At 35.6% G+C, this 22,138-nt stretch overlaps 1 long non-coding RNA gene across 1 annotated transcript in view; it reads left to right on the top strand.

Annotated features, from left to right (window-relative positions):
* The window catches only part of LOC102162488, a 441,109-nt gene that overhangs the window by 129,657 nt on the left and 289,314 nt on the right, over positions 1-22,138 (top strand). Inside the window, exon 2 of the long non-coding RNA XR_002339798.1 lies at positions 12,570-12,703. This is a non-coding gene — a long non-coding RNA (uncharacterized LOC102162488). The remainder of the gene's footprint in view (positions 1-12,569; positions 12,704-22,138) is intronic.

Genomic DNA, 22,138 nt, shown 5'->3' with positions numbered 1-22,138 from the left:
ATGCCCATCTGATACTGTGTTCCCCTCTTTTTGCTCCTTCAGCTTCTTCTGCTAACATCTTCCCAGATTCATCACAAACATCTTTTTTTATAAAGGCAGTATAGTTAAAAAAAAAAGGGAAGATGGTGTGTGATAAGACAGGCTAGTTGAAATCCCAATCTACCACTTGTTAGCTTTTGAGAAAATATGTACACTTCTCTCAGCTTTGGTTTCTTCATCTGTAAAGTTGAGAGTATCATATTCTTAAGTTTTCTGTAAGCCAATGGAAATAGTGTTGAGATTGTTATTTCCTTTCCTCCCTCAACTCTAGTTTTTCCAATTTTATTTGACGCTTTCTCTGTGGTCCCACAGTGGGAAGCTTCTAAACACTTGTTTCAGGTAGAGGATTAAGGGAAGTTTGTGGATCCTGACAAAATCTCTGTTCTGAATTTATGAATGAAAAGTAGACCTTCCAGAAACCATCCAGTCATTAAATAGAAAAAAACACTGACTTTTAACATTTCTTATAGCACTTTACATAGGTCCTTATGCTGTAAGCACATAGAATAATTACTTTTTTGAAAGGGTCTGTGTGAATGACAGAATAAAAATTGAATGACAAATTGATAAATCAAATCAGAACACAGACCTTAATCTGTGTACTTTGTTGGTCAAGTGGAAAAGCAGACTGCTCATTATTTTACATTAGAACTCTTGTATTTTTATTAGGCATTTCAGTAACTTTCACAGAGTTAACAACTATTGATGGTAGATTCTAAAAAAGTGGCTATATTTTTAAATAAGTTAATTAGACTTCATCAATATTTCATCAGTATTTTCATAGTTCCATGGAAGCTTATTTAATTTTGTCAATGGAAAATCTATTAGAATTAATAAAAATAAGAAAGTCTTTGTTCTTCAAATGCTTGTATCCTTATAAGACAAAGATCTACTATATTATTCAAGGTCCACTATATTATAATGTGAAAACAAATTAACCCTGAAATCTTAGTGGGTTAATAGAGTAGAATTTTATTTCTCAATCAGGTTGCATGTCTAGCACTGGTCAGCAGAGAAGCTCTGATCCACGCAGTCATTCCTAGTCCCAGGCCAACAGACTTCAGTATCTCAGTATAGGACCTCCATAATTTGCACATCAGAGGAAGTGAGAGGACAGAGAACTTGTGCCCTCTCTTATTTACTCTTTCTTAGAAGTGTTAAAGGTTATTTCTACTCATAGTGTAGTGGCAACAGTGCTGGGAAATATGGGGAACCCTTGGATATTCAGTGACTTGTAAATATCTCTGCCACAGTTATGATAGACTCTAGGCTTATCCAAGGTAATTATTGAAAAATGCAAAAAGTGATGTAAATCAAAGGATTTATTTAAGTTAAAATATCCTTGGAATGTGGTAGGAGGTTCCTTCTGTATATTTAAGTAAGATTAGGTAAAACCTCTCCACAAATGCCCTTCTTTTTCATGAATGTTGCTTGAAGACAATTCTTCTTGAATTTCTTATATTTCTGCACATTTTGCAAGTAGAACTTTTGTTCCAGACTAACTCTCTAAAGATGTTTGTATAGTGAATAGCATCTGGAGCAAAGAGCAGGCATGCTTACTTTCTGCTATAAAAGATTTGGTTTCCCACCCTGAGAGTCTCCCTCCTGTAATGTAACACATGACTATCTATCTGGAGCCATTTGTGTTGCCCCTGTGTGACTCCAGGCAAGGGAAATGGATGCATAAAATTCTAGTACTCTGGCTATTGCAATTGTTATAAGTATAAAGTATCCCTCTTCTCTGCCCTGGAGTCTTGTTTTCTTCCCCAGCACCTGTGAGACTGATGAGTGAACTTATTACTTCGTAAGTAGGGTAAAATCTCAGATCCTTCATGATTCTTCATAAATGTGTTTAGTAAAAACATCTAAAATAACCCAAAAATGTTTGATAAAAACTCTAAAGGTTCATTTATTTAACAAATATAAGTTATGTCCCCAGTGTATGTGAGATATGATACCAGGTATTAGACAATGTAAAGATAAAGAGACGTGGCCCTTGTACTCGGGTTATTTATAGTCTAATTGGAAGGCATACATGGAAACAACAATTACAATGCAATATCAGGACCATTGTAATAAAATAGTATACAGAATATATGCTCTCAGGAGGAAGAGTAGTCCAATCCCCTGGGGGAGGCTTTACCTTGAGGACATAGTATTTTAATTGAGAAGTGAGAGAGTACAAGTTCATCAGATGGTCAAGAAGGGGATAAGACTTGTAGGAAGAGGGAAAATCGTGAATAAAAAACCTCAGGTATTGCCTTTTTGAGTAAATGAAGGACTGAAGTTTGAAATGTAAGAAGGAAGAGGATAAATGGTGAAAAGTGTTTCTTGAGTGGTGAGCAGTGACTGCACTGTGAAGGCTTATATATGCCACACGTAGGACTTTGATGTTAGCCCGTAGACCATACAGAACTCTTTAGATGCACTTTAAAAATAATCAAAGAAATGCATGGTCCTGAGGCTTTCAAGAGGATTTCAAGACAGAAATCTTATTCTTTCTAGAACAATAATTTACTAAATTACTATGTTCATCTTCTTTTCATATAAGGTCATTCTTTTATTGAATATTTAGAATTATTTCTTCTTCTAACTAAATGACCTCTCTGTAGTATTTCATATTGCCTTAAAGTAGACATTTAGGCCACTTTTGAAATTGTAGCTAAACAGCCAACCTAGAAAGGAGCTGAATCCTCAAAGCCAAGCTATGTCCATTAGACCTAATGCTGAGAGAAAAGGTTTTGAGGTTTTATTAAGCAATAATTATATTCTTTTTTCAAAAGAGGCAGTCTTTGCTATTTATGCAATAACATTTTTCTCTTTTGGAAGACTAATTTTTCTTTTTTTTTGGAAGACTAATTTTTCAATTTAATTTTTATGTACTCTTCTGATAAAATATGTTTGGGATTCTTTCCAATATTTCTGAAAAGACTAAAATTGAAGTACAGTTGGCAGTCCATATGAAAAGTGTGTCATCTGTGAATGATACATAGATTAAATTTGACCTAGTGGTTCAGAAAGAAATGTTTGCCTATTCCTTCAAGATGTGGTGGACACCTTTCTTCTGAAGAATAGGGTTTTCCTTATAGTGAAGTATGTTGGAATTCCAGGGCAGACTTGTGAAAGTATTCCTATATTTGCTCAGTTGCTTGCCAAGTCTGTTAAAGAGTAAGACACTGCCTTTTGCTGTTGTTGGAATTTATAAATGTAAGGCAGGTGTCATTCTACATAGCTGCTGACCGTTGGGTTTCTTTTTGTTGCTCTGGTAAATGATTAAGTAAAGGAAAATTCTATGAGTAGGTAGGGCAAGGCATATCTTACAAAATTGGACTGTGGGGTAGCCATGTTGGAGTTACAGATATGATGTCATAGTATAGTAATCTCTTACATTATAGTGTGAAATACTCTGCTGGCTCAAATTATGACTCAACCTGGAGCTTTTCTTACTTCTAGTTTTTTTTTTAATATAATGATTTTTATTACTTCTAATTTGAAAACTGTCTTACCTGTTATGATTTTAAGAATGCTAGAAAATACTTCCTGCCCAGCAATATAGTTTCCTATTTATTGGTATATACTGGTAGACAATTCATTCCGCAATCATAGGTGAAATTTAAGGTACAAATGCCCCTAGGTGAATCATTTTATATTTAATATGCCCCTAGGTGAGGTATTATATATTTAATACATTTTACTATAAATGCTTTGTAAAAGCAAATTTTGTTGATGGAGATTGCTGGGAAGGATAAATCACCTGAGCACCAATATATGAAGGGGGAAAGGATTTGGAAGATGAAATGAAGGGTAGGTAAAGATTCCAAAGACAAATAAAATTTTATTAGCTAATGTTTCATGAGTGCCAATTATCTATCAGGAAATTCTAAGGTCTTTAAATTACATATCTCCTTTAGCCTACCCCAACAATCCTGTGAGGTAGGAAATATTCTTCTCCCCTATTTTAAAGATGTGACAACTGAAGGACAGGGAGATTAAGTCAGTTTCCCATGGTTAGATAATTGATGAGTTGTTGAGATTCCAATCCAGACAGCCTGACACTAGTGCCTTCACTTTTAACTACTACCCCATACTTCATTTATATCAGTTTTAAGCATGTATCTCATGCATTAGAGCTCCTTGCGTGGCACAAAGTAGTTGGCCCAGCAAGCTACAGTCTAATTACATATATGTAATGTGAGGTGACAGAATTTTTCTGTTCCTTTACCATTGTTCTAGGTTCTTTCTCCTTCATAATTATTAAAAAAATTAGAATTCAGTAAATGTTTGAGTAGATAAATAATGTTAAGCGTCAAGGTTGTAGCAAGTGTAAGACATTGCCAACATGCGCATTAAATTTCTTATTTCCCAGAAAAGAAGAGTACCCTTACAAGCAGTCATATATTTTTAATTGAGAAAAGAAGGAGGGAAGCTTGATGGAAAGCTTTGGATATATGAGAGTGGGTACTCTGGGGTGGAGGAGATATTCTTCTCTTCAGTTGTGTCTCATTTTCCCTTTTATTGAGGCCAAAACCAGTTTGGGTTATTCAGGTGAGTTTTCAGACTTTTTATTCCTAATTTTCCCTTTCTTTGCCATGAAGATGCTTTTTCTCTCACCTAGGAATGGATTTACTTTCTACTTTGCCCGTTTCCAAGCAAAAGAATGAAGAAAAAGTACTGATATATGGAGGTATTTAAGAGCCCAAACTTTAAAGTGAGACTTGATTTGGAATTCTGACTTTACCCATTTTCTGAAAGCATGACCTTGGGTACATCATTAATGACTTGGAACCTTATTTTCCTCTTCTATACAGTAGGTGTATCAAATGGGAGAACTTAGAGCTGTATGTAACAAAACTCAGTGAGCTTATTTTCCTCACCCATACAGAAGTTCAATGGTAAATAGGTGCTGATTTTGGCACAGGAGCTTGGTGACTTCAAGTCCTTGTTGTCTGCTATTCTCTAGATCATTCTTCAATTCTTTTACCTTAGGGTAACAAGTGATTGCAACAGCCTCAGACATGTCTTTGTACTCAAGGGACAAAGAAGATGGAAGTGGCAGCAATAGTCATTTCCTTTGTGTGTGTGTGTTATCAGAAAAGCAAAATCTTCTCTAGGAACTCTATTTCTCGGTGACTTAATAAAGAGTGTGCCACCTCTACCTAAGGAGTTTGGGAAAACAAATTTTTAGCTCTCCCAATGGGATTTCACAAGTTGGTGAGTTGGTCATACATTTATGTTACAAGGGAGAATGATTCAATCTACCTTACAGTTTAGATAAATATTAAATTAGATAATATTATTTAAAGTGCTAATTCTATACCTATTACATAGGAAACACTTGATAAGAGGCACCTCTAGTTATCACTGTCATTTCTTACATTGCCATTACCATTACCAAGAAAGGTAATAGGAACCCTCCATCGCATCTCATCTAGAAAAAAATCCAAAGTCACAGATCCTCTTTGTCACAGGCTCTTTCCTTATCTGTCCAAACTCATGTGTGGCCATTTTTTTACACTTGATACAGTAATAACTAACTGCTTCAGTAAAAACTAACTGCTTACACTTCTTTCCTGTACAAACTGTTCTAACTTCCCCTTTGCCCATATCTATCCTGATCCCTTCACTGCCCTTTCCACTCTCACCACTTATGCAGCTCTGACTTACCTTTTAAAACTTGAATAGGGAGTTCCCGCCATAGCGCAGAGGAAACAAATCCAACTGGGAACCATGAGGTTGTAGGTTCGCTCCCTGGCCTCACTCAGTGGGTTAAGGATCTGGCATTACCATGAGCTGTGGTGTAGGTCGCAGATGCGGCTCAGATCTGGCATTACTGTGGCTGTGGTGTAGGCCGGAAGCTACAGCTTCTGTTGGACCCCTAGCCTGGGAACCTCCATATGCCGCGGGTGTGGCCCTAAAAGGACAAAAAGACAAAATAAAACTTGAATAGGCTTCAGCTCTCTGGCAACTCCCAGCCCCACCTCAGGTAGGTGTAGTGCCTGTCTTCAATGCTCTGCAGTACCCTGATTGCATCACTATTACAGATTTCACAGGAGTGTTTAGGAATTTGCTCTTTACTTAATGGCCTCCTGTGGTAGGCTCTGAATTTCTTGAGGTCAAGGCCAGCTCTCCTTTCATCTTGGTGTTCCCTAAATAGTTGGCAGTCAGTACATGTTTGTTAAACACAACTGAGGAGTCATGTTGTATCTTCTTTAATATTCATTGGCTTCCACCCAGAGCACTTCATAAACATCTCTCTCATCTCTCCTTTTTTTCTTCTCCTCTCTCAGGGAATAATGATCATCTTTTCAAGAAATAATAACTGGATCATGATTTATTTCTTGGTGTTTTGGAAAGTAAACATTTACTTGGATAGCTTGAGCTCCTGTTGATTCTGACTGCCAGTAGCAAGGAGTTAAAAATGGAACTACGTAAACTAGCTAGAGAAAGAATCTCTGTTCTTTGGGTTTTCTGATAGTTCAGTTGCCATGGAAACAGCCCTCCCTCTATGCTGGTTCATTAGTCCCCCCGCCCCAAACAATTTGGAGGACAGCCATGTTCCACAGTAGACTACTTCATGGGAAAGATCATATTTGACATCCTCTTCCTTATGCTCAAGTCTGCACGAAACAGAAAAGCAGCAGTCCTTCAACATCACACACTCCATTTTAAGACTGAATTATTACAGCACGTAATTCATTTGATTTTTTAAAAAAGGAGACTTCTTGCTAGAGTATGTAGAGAAAGTAAGAAGAGTACATTTTCTAAATCAAAAGCATTCTAATAGATTTTATATAATCTGTGCAGTTAGTTAATAATCTTAATTCATATTTAAATCAGATGTAAGTACCATATATTCTTAAAGGGAAAAGAATCAGCTTTTCATGGTATTGTCTAGGGAAGTGAATTCTTTGTCCCCTGGGAATATATGAGGTAAGATATGAATAAGGTAAATCATTTTGTAGATGACTGAAGTTATGTTTTCAGCTAGTTTGGGGGGACTTTTACCCCTGAAAGAAGGACAAGGGTGTTTTAAAAGTTTTCACCTGATATTCATCGAAGCAAGCTGGCCACAATGGATTCATTCAAATTGCAAACTGTTTCTATGGAGAAAGCTATACTATTATGGTATGTGCCTGAGTTTTCTACCAAAGGAATTAGAAAAATTTATCCCTCTCATTTTGTGAAACAGAGATAAACAAGTCAATTACAATTGATTTAAAATGTTACTATGTATTTTAAAGTATCACAGAGAGTTAAGAATCTTTTCACTTATCCTTGTCTTGCCTGAAAGTAACACCATCTTGGTTCTAATTTTCTCCCTTCTCAGTCAGAGAAACCGTATTAAAAGAATTCCAACTCTGCTTCTGTGATCCCTACATTAAAATGTTACTATTTGACTTTGTAGAAATTCACCTGCTGTGGACAAACCTGAAAAATTGGTAAAGTGAGCTTTCCCTTTTATATTTTCCATAGATTGAATAATCAGGGCCTGGTAATTTCTTTCTTTATTAAAAATTGATCCTTGGAAAGGATCTGAGACTCATTAACTGAAGCCCAGATGATTGCTAATATCTCGAGAATTTTTACTTGGAAAAGAATCAACATCTTCAGTTTAAACTAAAATAAAATTGAGGCAGGAGAGAAGTGATCTCCCTTAGCTATACTTGATAATCATGCCTCTACATTTGTAATGTATTAGAAGTTACTTATCATTCTAAATTCACATCATTGCAAAAGAAGTTTGAATTCTTAAAGAAATGTGGCAGCCCATCTGCTCAGTAAGCCTTCCCTAGGCAAGAAATGGATTATTAAAAAAAAAAAGAAGCTTATAAGTTTGGTGAGAACAACATTGACTGTCTATTTTGGCAAATGAACCTGTAGAGATATAATGTTCAGAGCTGAAATTCAATTACCAGAGGAGAATTCATTCATCTACCAAGGACCAAAGTTTGTAGAGTTGAAACAGCTTTCTATACACTTAGACTTGGAAAAAACAAATCTTGTGAAACAACAGAGAGATTCTATTAATGTTACCATGTCTACAGCTTTTCTGCTGAGCTCTATTGTCATTTCTCAGGTAGTATTTGGAACATACTTCATTAGAGAAAAAATGCCAATTAATTACTAAATTAATTTAATAACAATTGCTAAACATTAATTTTTTCCAGTTTTATTGAGATATAATCGACATATAGAAAACATTGATTTGTGTAGAACAAGTATTATTCTATCAGCATTCAAAAAAACATTGATTTTGTACTTATTATAGACCAGGTACTCTGCTATATGTTAGGAAATGAACGTAAATAAAACTTACAGAGCTCATAGTTTAGGAGAGAAAACAGAAAAGAAAGTAATTGCAATAAAATGCAGTGATACTGATGGCCAAGTTTCACTTTAAACAGAAGAATCAGTCCAGGAGGAAGTATTTCTTTGTAAGGTGTCTTATCTACAGAAAACAGTTTCTTTAATATTGGATGGTTGTAATACTGGAACTAAGCACTGGCTGAAATTGTTATTCTTTTTTTTGTTCTTTTTTACACTTCCAGGCTTAGAAATAAAAATTGCTTTGGGGGATATGAAGTATATCTAATAGTGCTTTATAGTTTATAAAGCATGGTGCAAATAAATATATGACATAATCAGTATTTGCAAACATTATTTGTTATACCTTTGAATGCAGTAGTGCTAGACTGATTTTGACAGACTATTTTTTCTGGAAATGGAATGGATAACAGGGACCAAAATTAATAAACACAATCAGGCAAGAGAATATATTTATGTAATTTTAAATATAAACACATTTCTAGGAATCCCCTGCCTTCTGAATTACTTCTTCTGACTTCATAGCCAGTGTGCTTGTTTTTCCTCAGTGAGAAGACTACTTTATATTATCAATACCCAGCTTTTAATCAGCTAGTTAACTGAGTAGAATTTTTGGTTCTCAAGTAATATAATTTTATTTATCATCCCAGTATTTATGTTTTTGAATGAGTGTTGTTCTTTTAAGATAGTAATTTTTAGAGATCCCTTATTCCACTGCTCAAAATGATTTACAAAGTTATCTTTTAGACATCTTTTTGAAAAATTTTATTTAAAATAACTTTCAGTATGTTTCTAGTGGCAGAAAAATATAAATCAATCATAAGGTATTTGAAATTTGATAAACAAAATAAGAAAATGTGAGCTATCTATAGTCCAATCTACTAGAAATCATAACTTTCAACAGTCTAGTTTATATTCCTCTTTTAAGAGAAAGGTAATTATTTTTAAAAAGGGAATCATACTATAATATTGTTTTGAAATTGTTTACTCCCTTCAAAAATGTGGTGTGAATCTTCCCATCCAAAATTCATTATATAGATATAATGCACCTTATTATCTAATCAATTTTCTACTGTTGATCACGTTATTTTTCTTTTTTCTATTAAAAAGAGCACTATTGTTAACATGCTTATAACTAAATTTTTGTTCTCATTTGAAATTATTTCCTTAAACTAACTTATTTTATTTATTTATTTATTTATTTATTTATTTATTTTGTCTTTTTGGCATTTCTTGGGCCACTTCCGTGGTATATGGCGGTTCCCAGGCTAGGGGTCGAATCGGAGCTGTAGCCGCCAGCCTACACTATGCAGGATCCGAGCCGCATCTGTGACCTACATACACCACAGCTCATGGCAACGCCGGATCCTTAACCCACTGAGCAAGGCCCAGGATAGAACCTGCAACCTCATGGTTCCTAGTAGGATTCGTTAACCACTGAGCCACGATGGGAAATCCCCTTAAACTAACTTATTTAAAGTAAAATTGGCTAACAAAAAGGATGCATGTAAACTATCCCTAAGTAGTTTGTGCCTGATTCCCTAAACCCTTACTAAATTTAAATGTTATTTTTAAAGTCTTTATTAATTTTACGAAGTAAGAAAATGTTATTTCATTTTGAGGAGCGTTTTCTTTTCATTACTAATGGGTTAAACTTATATGTACTGGTCATTTTCTTTCTTTCATCAGTTGCCTATGAGCACCTTTACCCATGTTTCTGTTGTTTTTTTTCTTTATTTATAGAAAGATTTTATAGGTTAAGGCTAATATACAAAGAATACAAAGTACATATAATATACAAAGAATCCATAGTATAAAAGTATGAATGTGTTGGAATTATATAATCTAATTTGATTTGCCTTTTAGTAATATTTCTGCCATATTTTGACACAAAATTTAATTTTTAAATAATTATTTTAATCTTGCTATTTTAATTTTCAGCTTCTTTAGATCCTTTAGACAGGTAGATTTCATGTTGAAAGAAATAGCAAAAAGCATTTGATACTAATATTCAGAGTAAGGTCAGTAATGTAGTTGGACATTCCTGTGGCATTTGGAATTTTTTAAGTCGTCATAATGATTCATTGAGATAGCTGCTTGTAGGGCTAATCAAGTGATTTTTTTAAATTAGTTAATTGTTTTGATGTGTTACAACATGTATTATACCTATCCTATATTATTAAGACTCATATATAAATCCTATATAGTATTTAAAAGAAACTCTTATGATTACTTTTTCTAAGAATCCTTGACATATGCTTCTGTTTTATCTTCATCTGGGATCTCGATCATGTGACTTTGCTATGTGGGTTCCAGATTAGGGCCTCTCTGTTTTTATTGGCCCTGTTGGATCTAGGCTGCTCATTACTGTCTCACTGAACTTGCCTTTCTCTCTCAAACAATTCCGTTTATAGTTTTTGGGGTTGGGTATAGATAGTGAGGCTTCCTAGTTCCTTCTGTATCATAGCCCAATTTATTAAATAGCATTGAACTATTCCCCCTTCATGCTTTTGCCCCTTCATGAATCAGATTTCTTCCCATTCAAGCTCCCACTGTCCTTCTACCTTGGCAAACACGCACTCTAAATTTATTGCCCTTAAATTACAAAATTCATAGTTCTATTACAAAATTCATAGTTCTATATTCACTGTTCTAGATACACATTTTATGTGTAGTTACAGAACACCCTCCTGATAGTTTTTTTGTGAACCTAATCTAATATTAACATCCCTTTCCTAAGAGTAGCACTTACTTAATGCCTCCTGACATTATTATTTGTGTACTTTATACTTCATCATGCACTTCTTGTTGAGCTCAGCTGTCCCTTTTCTTCCTTGCCTAGGATAGCCACACAAAGTAAGGAGGAGTATTTTTGCTTTGAGAATATGTTAGAAAAGTATTTGCCTTTAGATTATTAGCTATATACTTCTATATCTAGGTATATGACAGTCTTCTTAACATTTAAATAAATAGAATAAAGCAGACTCGTTCCATTAAATATGCAGAGCAATGTGATAATTGACAGTAGATGTAAAAGGAATAAGGTACATTGGAATAATTGTGGAAAGCTTCACGAAGGAGAACAATTTTTGAAATATACTTTGGGGTATTTTATATGCTTTTTTTTTTAATTTTCCCACTGTACAGCAAGGAGATCAAGTTATCCTTACGTGTATACATTACAATTACATTTTTCCCCCACCCTTTGTTCTGTTGCAACATGAGTATCTAGACATAGTTCTCAATGCTATTCAGCAGGATCTCCTTGTAAATCTATTCTAAGTTGTGTCTGATAAGCCCAAGCTCCCAATCCCTCCCACTCCCTCCCCCTCCCAACAGGCAACCACAAGTCTCTTCTCCAAGTCCATGATTTTCTTTTCTGAGGAGATGTTCATTTGTGCCGGATATTAGATTCCAGTTATAAGTGATATCATATGGTATTTGTCTTTGTCTTTCTGGCTCATTTCACTCAGGATGAGATTCTCTAGTTCCATCCATGTTGCTGCAAATGGCATTATGTCTTCCTTTTTTATGGCTGAGTAGTACTCCATTGTGTATATATACCACCTCTTCCGAATCCAATCCTCTGTCGATGGACATTTGGGTTGTTTCCATGTCCTGGCTATTGTGAACAGTGCTGCAGTGAACATGTGGGTGCATGTGTCTCTTTTAAGGAGAGTTTTGTCCGGATAGATGCCCAAGAGTGGGATTGCAGGGTCATATGGAAGTTCTATGTATAGATTTCTAAGGTATCTCCAAACTGTTCTCCACAGTGGCTGTACCAGTTTACATTCCTACCAGCAGTGCAGGCGAATTCCCTTTTCTCCACAGCCCCTCCAGCACTTGCTATTTGTGGACTTCTTAATGATGGCCATTCTGACTGGTGTGAGGTGGTATCTCATGGTTGTTTTGATTTGCATTTCTCTTATAATCAGTGATGTTGAGCATTTTTTCATGTGTTTGCTGGCCATCTGTATATCTTCTTTGGAGAAATGCTTTGTTCACAGTTTTCTTTCTCCTTGCCATGAATCCTGCTTTCCTTTATGACAGGATTACACTTAATGTCCCATTGATGTTGGGCTTGTTCAAGTGACTTGCTCTCACTGTGAAATGTGGTCAGAAGTGATTGAGTGCTAGATCTGAGCTAGGCTGTATGAGAAATCACATGTTTCTTTTTACTCTCTTGTACTTCTGTCATTTTCCAGAGAAGAACATTCCCCAGTTGACTGAAGGCCCCAGAATGAAACATTTAGACCTGGACCACCTGACAACTTGAAGCCATACCCACCCAAGCCCAACAGAGATCAGCTAAACCCCAACTTATCTACAGACTAGACTTGTGAGTAAGAAAAAAATAAGTGTTTGTTGTTATAAGCCACTGAGTTGGGGGGAGGTGGTTATTGTTACTTGATACTGCAGTAATACCTGACTAATATATAGTGGTGAGAAATGATTAGGTCAAAAACTTGTAGCCTCTTTCTGTTTCCATTGTTGCTGCTTTAGTCTAGGCTTTCATATCACCTCCCTGGATTGTTTTTAAACATCCTGTTTTTTTCCCATCTGCATTAGTTAGGGTCACCCAGTAGCTATTATAAATTGACCCAAAATTTATAGTGTTTTAAGCACAAAACAAGTTTACTTCTTGCTCACATTATTACACTATTGTAAATAGGTAGATCGAGATCCCCTTCCACAGAGTCTTTCAAGGGCCCAGCTGATGGAGGCGTTTCTATTTTTTTACATGTATCTTTTAACTTGGTCCTTTGGGACATCTCCATTCCAGCCCACCTAGAAAAAAAAAGAGTTTGGAAGAGGGTAAGATATGTTTTTAATAGACTCTGTCTAGGGGTGGTGTTCATCATTTCTGCTCAACTTTCTGTTTGTTTGAACTCAATCATATGGTGACATCTAGATTCAAGAAAGCCTAAAAAATGGATCTTTAGCTGTAGGGACAGGGAGAAAAATGAGACATTGATTATGCTGAACAGTTATAGTCTCTGCTACACCATCTCTTGGTTTAGCATCCTTTAATCTAGAGTTATTAATTCTGTAAAAAACAATGTGATACCACCTGTCTGCTTAAAATCTGTGGTCCTGGTTACCAACAGATTCAACACCAAATTTAGCATAAATAAGTGATTTCCATGTAGACACCTTCCATTAGGAAATAATCCTGTCATACCAAAACAGTAACAAACAATGTAGAAGTTACCTACAATTTCATGAGAAGCAGAGGTCATTAGCCACATGGAAAACAGCTCAATAAATTCTCATCACGATTTTCATTCTCTTCTACTCTTTTTTCAGCTGCGTAACCACTTAACAGGCTTTTTTTTCAGTCCCTCCAACATGAAGATCTAAATCTTCCTTTCTTTTGTACCCATAACTTTATCTGGAACAGATATTCTAGACACACATAGCCACACTCATCACCTTATTCAGGAAAATAATGAAGACCCTTTGATTGCTTCCTACACCCTCCTCAGAAAGCAGTGAGCCATCATACATTGCATTTTTCCCCTGATACAAGTTGTTTACGAAACCTTCATGGCTGGATCATTTTTACTTTTTCATCTCTGGTTTTCCCCTTCATTCCTCCTACTATACTGCAGTAATGCTGAATTCCTCACTATAGCTTGAACATATTTTTTTCCTATCTCTGAGGCTGTGGTATAGATTACAGCCTCTGTCCAGAACCCTTTCCCTGCCTCTGCATGTCAAGACCCCGTAAACCCTTTAAGGACCAGCTCCAAGATCTCCTTCACTGTAGAGTCTTCCCAAACTTCATTCTTCTTCTTGTAGAATTTTTATTCTGTACATACCTCTATTATAGTTCTTAATGCATTGTTTAATGTTATTCAGGTATCTTGTTCCTCAGCATAAAGGCTTTGTCATCTTTGAATTCTTGGTGTAGTACCTAATGTGAGACTTGAAACAGTTTCTTGATAAATGTTTGTGGATGCAAGAAAAACTTCCCCAGGAGTTGAAAATCTGTCCAGGATGTGGGGCTCCTCTCAGTTCATGACCAAAAGTTTAGTAACTAGTCGAGTACAAGAGCATGCCCATGAGGGAAGTCTTCAGGATAACTTTAATTCTTTCCCCCAAAGTGCTATCATTGAAGGGGAAAAAATATCTTTGGAGCCATTTTAATATACTAGTTTCCAACACATTCTTAAGTTACACTTCTTGTGAAGAGAAAGCTGAAGGAGAGGGGAGATTGAGCGAAAGAGAATACTAAGCCAGAAGCTAAAGACATTCCAGAAATGTTAAAACAGTTATGTGTAACTTTTCCCCTCACTTCCTGGGTTTAATGCATTTAATATAGCTTCACCTATTGAACTCATCTTTGAGTTTCCCTTTGGAGGCTCTCTCTTTTAGGACAAATTATTTGTTTAATGTAGCAGACAGGGAAATGATCATATGTCCCTACCAGTTCAATGAATGTTTGTGAATTAATAAAATTATCCAGGACTAAGTTTTCTAATGCAATAGATAGTAATGAACAACATCATGAGTCTCTCCATGGAAGACTACATTGATTGTGTAGCCAGTAACTTAGCTGTCTTTCTTATTATTTGGCCTTTGAAGCTGACCAGAGGTGGCTCAGTAAAATCATATCCTCATCAGACCCTACAGAATAATTAAGGTATCCCCCAGAGAATTAGACAGTAGAGACATAGACAGGGTATGCTAATTGGAATGTAGTTGGTCAGTATTACTTAAGCTAGCTCTAGCTGCATTATACAAATAAATATCCAAATCTCAACAGTTTAACTTATTTTTCCCTCATATTGATCAGTTTACCTCCAAATGATGATCAAGGGATTATGGTTTCCTGGTTTCCTTTCAATGGTTTCTCCCACCCTGTGACTCTAGAGAATTCAACACAGGACTCCCGAGTCAGCCCTGGGGGTTTTCTCCATCCCAGACAGTGAGAAAAGGAAAATCTTCTGGGGAGATGTTTATGGGCCATGTCTGGAGACAATACTTATTGCTTCCAGGTCTATTCCCCTGGCAAGATGGCTATCACAAGACCATGCCTGACCCCAAGGAAAGCTAGAAAATGTAGTCAAACTATTGTAAGAAGGGAGGAGGTGTGGTAGACAATGCCATAATCCACTGATAAAATAAACATGGTTAAAAAAGAGAATAAGAAAAATTTATAACCTAATCCTCATTTTTGTGGATTCCATATTAAAGAATTCACCCACTTTCTAAAATGTATTTGTAACCCCCAAAAGAACAAAATTCCTAATGTTTTCGCAGTCATTTGGGGACACACACAAAGCAGCAAAAAATTTCGCCATCCAACAGCACATTTTCCCAGCAGATGCTGAACAAGGTACTGCTCTGCCTCCTTGTTTCAGCTCTCATACTGCAAACAGTGTCCTTTTCACAGTCTGTTTAGTAATTATTATGTTGCATTTTGGTGCTTTTTGTTGATGGTTTTACTGTCTAAAATAGCCTCAAAGCTAATTCTAAAGTATTATGTAGTGTTTCTAAGCACAAGAAGGCTGTATGGAGAAAATACATGTGTTAATTAACCCATGTTTAGGCATGAGTTACAGTGCTGTTGGCTATGAGTTCAATGTTAGTCAATCAACAACATATATTAAATAAGATGTGAAATAGAAATTTACATAAAACAAAGTTGTGTATTGTGTATCATTTCAATTGGTTGATGAAAACGTGACCAGAGGCTCACAAGAACTTAACTTTGTATTTCCCATAGGAGCAATGGTTCAATATTATTCACTAATTCAGTGTTTTTAATAACTTTATAGAACATAAATACTATAAATACCAATAATCAGCTGTGCAGGTGTATATGTAATTTTAACTTTCTTTCCCACTGTTTTTTTGTTTGTTTGTTTGTTTACATACTGTGTCAGCTACTGCCTGTTGCCTATGTTATCCCAAAAGGCATTCCCTATTTTCCCCTGAAAAACTCTGATTGTGTTCAGACATTAGGCACAGTAACTTGATTTCAGGTAATGTCAGTCCAGCAGCTAGGGTACATTTCACTTAGCACATAGTTCTGCCTGCTGAAATACAAGTGGTCTGTCTTGCACTGCTTGCCAATTTTTTCCTGCCTTCCATATGGTATGAAGATGTGATACTTTGAGGTGCTGTAGCCATCTTGCAACTATGAGGTAACAGCCAAGATGACTTCCCAAATGTCACCATAATTGAGCTGCTAAATCAGTACAGTTCTCTACCTGTACCTTCTTATTTGTGCTGAAAATAAATCCCTATTTTTTAATCTATTGTCAATTACATTTTTCCTACACAAGTACTTTACAGCCAGAAGTATTGCTACTCATTCACATATTTAATCATTTCAACAAATACTTGCTAAGAGTTTATCATATGCTACTACTGTTAAAATAGTGGCTATTCAGCAGTGAGCAAAAGAGAGAAATTCATATTCACATGGAGCTTACATTCAATGGGAAAAGACAGACCAAAAAAAGAAAAGGAATAAATTTGTAAGTCTTCAGGTCCTTAGTAAGTTCATAATCCAGTCCCCATTGGTGGGAGCAGAAGAATGTGGGATACTAGAGAGCAGTCTGTTGACTGGGAGCATCTGGAAGGCAATATACATCAGCACGGTACAAGGAGCAGATGAAGAGCCATGGTTAATGAGTCCACTAAGTGAAGATAAGTTAAAAGAGCTTTGTTGTACCTGAAATACCAACTCATGAAGAGGTGAGAGTTAAGTGTTAAACTGAGTTTTTAAGAGTGGATAGGAATTCATCAAGCTTAAAGGAATGAAGAACTTTCCAGAGAGAACAGGATATGTAAAAACATAGAGTTGTGATAGAACATGCTGTAGTTAATGAGCACTTCAGTGTGGCTGAAGGCTTCTTTCCACTAAGGAGTAGAAAGATATGAGGCTTGAACATTAGACTGAGAGACATATCATACACAGGGTTTTGAATTTGTCCTTTGAACTCCAGTACAATGTTGACTAGATGTAGAGGGAGAAGACATCCTTGTCTTGTTTCTGACCTTAGTGGGGGAAGCATTTAGTTTTGTGTGATATGTTATGTGTGCCTCATAGGTATCCTTTATCATGATAAAGATATTCTTTTATATTCCTAGTTTATTGAGTGTTTTATCCTGAGAGAGTACTGAATTTTGTTAATTTTGTTGGTGATATTGATTCTTCCAATCCCACGATCATGGTGTATCTTTCTGTTTGTGTCATCTTCGATTTCCTTCATCAGTGTCTTATAGTTTTCAGAGTGGAGGTCTTTTGTCTCTTTAGGTGGATTTATTCCTCGGCATTTTATTCTCTTTGATGTGATAGTAAATGGGATTGTTTCCTTTATTTCTCTTTCTGATCTTTCATTGTTAGTGTATAGAAATGCAAGAGATTTCTGTGTATTAATTTTGTATCCTGCAACTTTACCAGATTCATTGATGAGCTCTAGTAGTTTTCTGGTAGTATCTTTAGGATTTTCTATGTATCAAGTAATCTGCAAACAACGAAAGTTTTACTTCTTTTCCAGTTTGGATTCCTTTTCTTTCTTTTTATTCTCTGATTGCCATGGGTAGTTCTTCCAGAACTATGTTGAATAAAAGTGGTGAGAGTGGACATCCTTGTCTTGTTCATGATCTTAGTAGGAAAGCTTTCCACTTTTCACCATTGAGTATGATTAGCTGTGTGTTTGTCTTATATGGCCTTTATTATGTTAATATAGTCCCCTTTATGCCCACTTTCTGGAGGATATTTTTTTAATCAAAAAATGGGTGTTGAATTTTGTCAAAAGTCTTTTCTACACCAGAGATGATCATATGGTTTTTATTCATCAGTTTGTTAATATGGTGTATAACATTGATTGATTTGCATATATTGAATCATCCGTGCATCCCTGGAATAAATCCCACTTGATCATGGTGTATGATCCTTTTATTGTACTGTTGGATTCAGTTTGCTAATATTTTGTTGAGGATTTTTGCGTCTGTATTCAACAATGGTGTTGGTCTGTAATTTTCTTTTCTTTTTTTTTGGGGAGGGAGTATCTTTGTCTTGTTTTGGTATCGAGATGATGGTGGCCTCATAAAATGAGCCTGGGAGTGTTCCTTCCTCTGCAGTTTTTTGGAATAGTTTCAGAAGGATAAGTATTAGCTCTTCTCTAAATGTTTGATAGAGTTCTCCTGTGAACCATTTGGTCCTGGACTTTTGGTTTTTGGAAGTTTTTAAATTACAGATTCAATTTCAGAACTTCCATTTGGTCATATTTCTACTTCTTCCGGGTTCAGTCTTGGAAGGCTGTACCTTCTAGGAATTTGCCCATTTCTAGATGTCTTTTTTTTTTTTTTTTTTTTAAGGGCTGCATCTGTGTCATACAGAAATTATGGGTTCAGGTCAAATTGGAGCCTCTGCTGCTGACCTATACCACAGCCACAACAATGCAGGATTCAAGCCACATCTATGACTCACACCACAGCTCATGGCAACAATGCTGGATCCTTAACCCACTGAGCAAGGCCAGGGTCAAATCAGCATCCTTATGGATACTAGTTGAGTTTGTAACCCACTGAACTGCAACAGGGACACCTAGGTTGTCCATTTTATTGGCATGTAGTTGCTCATAATAATCTCTTATGATCTTTTGTATTTCTGTGCTCTTAGTTGTAATTTCTCCTTTTTCATTTCTAATAGTATTGATTTGAGTACTCTCTTTTTCTTGATGATTCTGGCTAAAGGTTTGTCAACTAAACCAGCTTTTAGTTTTTTGACGTTTTCTACACCTCTTCCTCATTTATTTTACTCTGATCTTTATGATTTCTTTTCTCCTACTAACTTTCAGTTTTGTTTGTTCTTTTCTCTAATTGCTTTAGGTGTAAGATTAGGTGGTTTATTTGGGATTTTTCTTGTTTTCTAAGGTGATACTGTATTGCTATAAACTTCCCTCTTAGAACTGCTTTTGCTGCATCCCATAGGTTTTGGATTGTGTCTTTGTTGTCATGTGTCTCTAGGTACTTTTTGATTTCTTCATTGATCCATTGGTTATGTAGTAGCATATTGTTTAGCCTACATGTTTTTCTGGTTTGTTTGTTTGTTTGTTTCTTGTGGTTGATTTCTAGTCTCATAATGTTGTGGTCAGAAAAATGCTTGATGTGAATTCAATTTTCTTAAATTTACTAAGGCTTGATTTGTAGCCGAAGAAGTGATTTATCCTGGAGAATATTTCTTGTGTGCATTTGAGAAGAAAGTATATTTTACTACTTTTGGATAAAACATTCTATAAATATCAATTATGTGTCTGGCCTATTGTGTCTTTTAAGGCCTCTGTTTCTTTATTTTCTGTTTGTATGATCTGTCCATTACTGAATGTGAGGTGTTAAAGTCCCCCACTATTATTGTGTTATTGTCAATTTCTCCTTTTATGGCTGTTAGCGGTTGCTTTATATAGTGATGTGCTCCTATTTTGCATGCATATATGTTTATACTTGTTATCTCTTCTTCTAGAATTGATTGCTTAATCATTATGTAGTGTCTTTCTTTGTCTCCTATATTTTTTATTTTAAAGTCTATTTTTTTTCTGATATGAGTATTACTACTCCATCTTTCTTTTGATTTCCATTTGCATAGAATGTCTTTTTCTATCCCCTCACTTTCAGTCTGTGTGTCCCTAGGTCTGAAGTGAGTCTCTTTCAGCATATATATGGGTCTTGTTTTTGTATCCATTCAGCAAGTCTGTTGTCTTTTGATTGGAGCTTTTAATGCATTTATATTCAAGGTAATTATCAATATGTGTATACTCATTGCCATTTTCTTAATTGTTTTAGAATTTTTATTGTTGGGATTTTTATTTCCTTCTTCCTTTTCTCTCTTCCCTTGTGATTTGATTTTTTTTTTTTTTTTTTTTGCTTTTTAGGGCCTGGGGTATATGGAAGTTTCCAGGCTAGGGGTCAAACCAGAGCTGCAGCTTCTGGCCTGTGGCACAGCCACAGCAACACAGAATCTGAGCTGCATCTGTGACCTACACCATAGCTCATGGCAATGCACATCCTTAACCAACTGAGCAAGGCCAGGGATCAAACCTTCATCCTCATAGATACTAGTTGGATTCATTACTACTGAGCAACAACAGGAACTCCTTGATAACTAGTTTTTAGTGTTGTATTTGAATTTGCTTTTTCTTTTTTATGAATGTGTCCATTGTCAATTTTTGGTTTGTCGTTCTCATGAGGTTTTGATATTAAATTCTATGTATATACAAAATTGTTTTAAGTTATTGGTTCTTAATTACAAATGCATTTTTAATATTCTGCAACTATCTTCTCCTTTTCTCATGATTCCTGGTTTAGATACATTTGTCTATGGATGATTTCCTACTTTTATTTTATGTTTGCCCTACTAGTGAGGTTTCTCATTTGTAATTCTCTTGTTTCTAGTTGTGGCCTTTTTTTTTTTTCCCCAATCTACCTTTTCCAGTCTCCTTTACATTTGTTGAAGAGCTGGTTTGGTGGTGCTGAATTCTTTTAGCTTTTGCTTGACTGTAAAGCTTTTGATTTCTCCATCAAATCTGAATGAAAGCCTTCATGGGTAGAGTATTCTTGGTGGAGTATTTTTTTCCTTTCATCTATTTAAACATATCTTTCCACTCCCTTCTGGTCTGTAGAGTTTCTTCTGAAAAATCAGCTGATATCCTTATGGGGATTCTCTTGTATATTATTTGTTGCTTTTCCTTACAGTTTTTAATAGTTTTTCTTTGTATTTAGCTTTTGCCAATTTGATTAATACATGTCTTGACATTTTCTCCTTGGTTTTATCTTGAATGATACCCTTTGTGCTTCTTCTAACTTGATTGTTCCCTTTTCCGTATTAGGGAATTTTTCAGCTATAATCTCTTCAAATATTTGCTCAGGCTATTTCTCTCTCCCTTCTCCTTCTGGGACTCCTATGATGCAAAAGTTGGTACATTTTATGTTGTCCCAGACATCTCTTAGACTGTCCTCATTTCTTTTCATTCTTTTTCTGTAGTATTTTCCTTGGCAGTGATTTCCACTACTCTACCTTCCACCTCACTAATTCACTCTTCTGGCTCAGCTATTCTGCCGTTAATTCCTTCTAGTGTCTTTTTCTTTTCTTTTTTTTTTTTTTTTATAATGGCTCTTCCCAGAAAACTCTTTTTTTTTTTTTAATTTTCCCACTGTACAGCAAGGGGGTTAGGTTATCCTTACATGTATACATTGCAATTAAAGTTTTATTTTGGATATTGTGTTATTCATCTTTGTTTGCTTGCTCTTTAAATCTTCAAGCTCTTTGTTAAACATTTCTTGTAACATCTTAATCTGTGTATCCATTCTTTTTCTGAGATTTTGTATCATCCTTACTATCATTACTCTGAATTCTTTTCCAAGTAGATTGCCTGTCTCCTCTTCACTTATCTTTCTTTGTGAGTTTTTATCTTGTTCTTTTGTCTGAAACATATTTGTCTGTCATGCCATTTTTTTCTATCTTACTGTTTTTGTAATCTTCTTTCTGTAAGCAGCAGGGTTTTAGTTCCTCTTGCTTGGTGTGTATTTCCTCTACTGAGTAATGTTGGTTTAGGGGCTTGTGTAGGCTTTCTGGTTGGAGGGACTAATGTTTTCACTCTGGTGGGTGGAACTGGGTCTTGTCCTTCTGGTGGTCAGGGCTTTTTCAAGGGATGTGTTCAGAGGTGGCTATCAGCTCAGTAGGAGTTTAGGTAGCCTGTCTGGGTTTTTGTTTGTTTGTTGTTTGTTTTTGTGTGAGGGCTATTTTTATCTTGGATAC

Source organism: Sus scrofa, chromosome 16, assembly GCF_000003025.6.
Source record: "Sus scrofa isolate TJ Tabasco breed Duroc chromosome 16, Sscrofa11.1, whole genome shotgun sequence".
Taxonomy (NCBI): domain Eukaryota; kingdom Metazoa; phylum Chordata; class Mammalia; order Artiodactyla; family Suidae; genus Sus; species Sus scrofa.
Note: the sequence above shows the minus strand (reverse complement) of the source record. Positions and strands in the feature narration are given on the sequence as shown.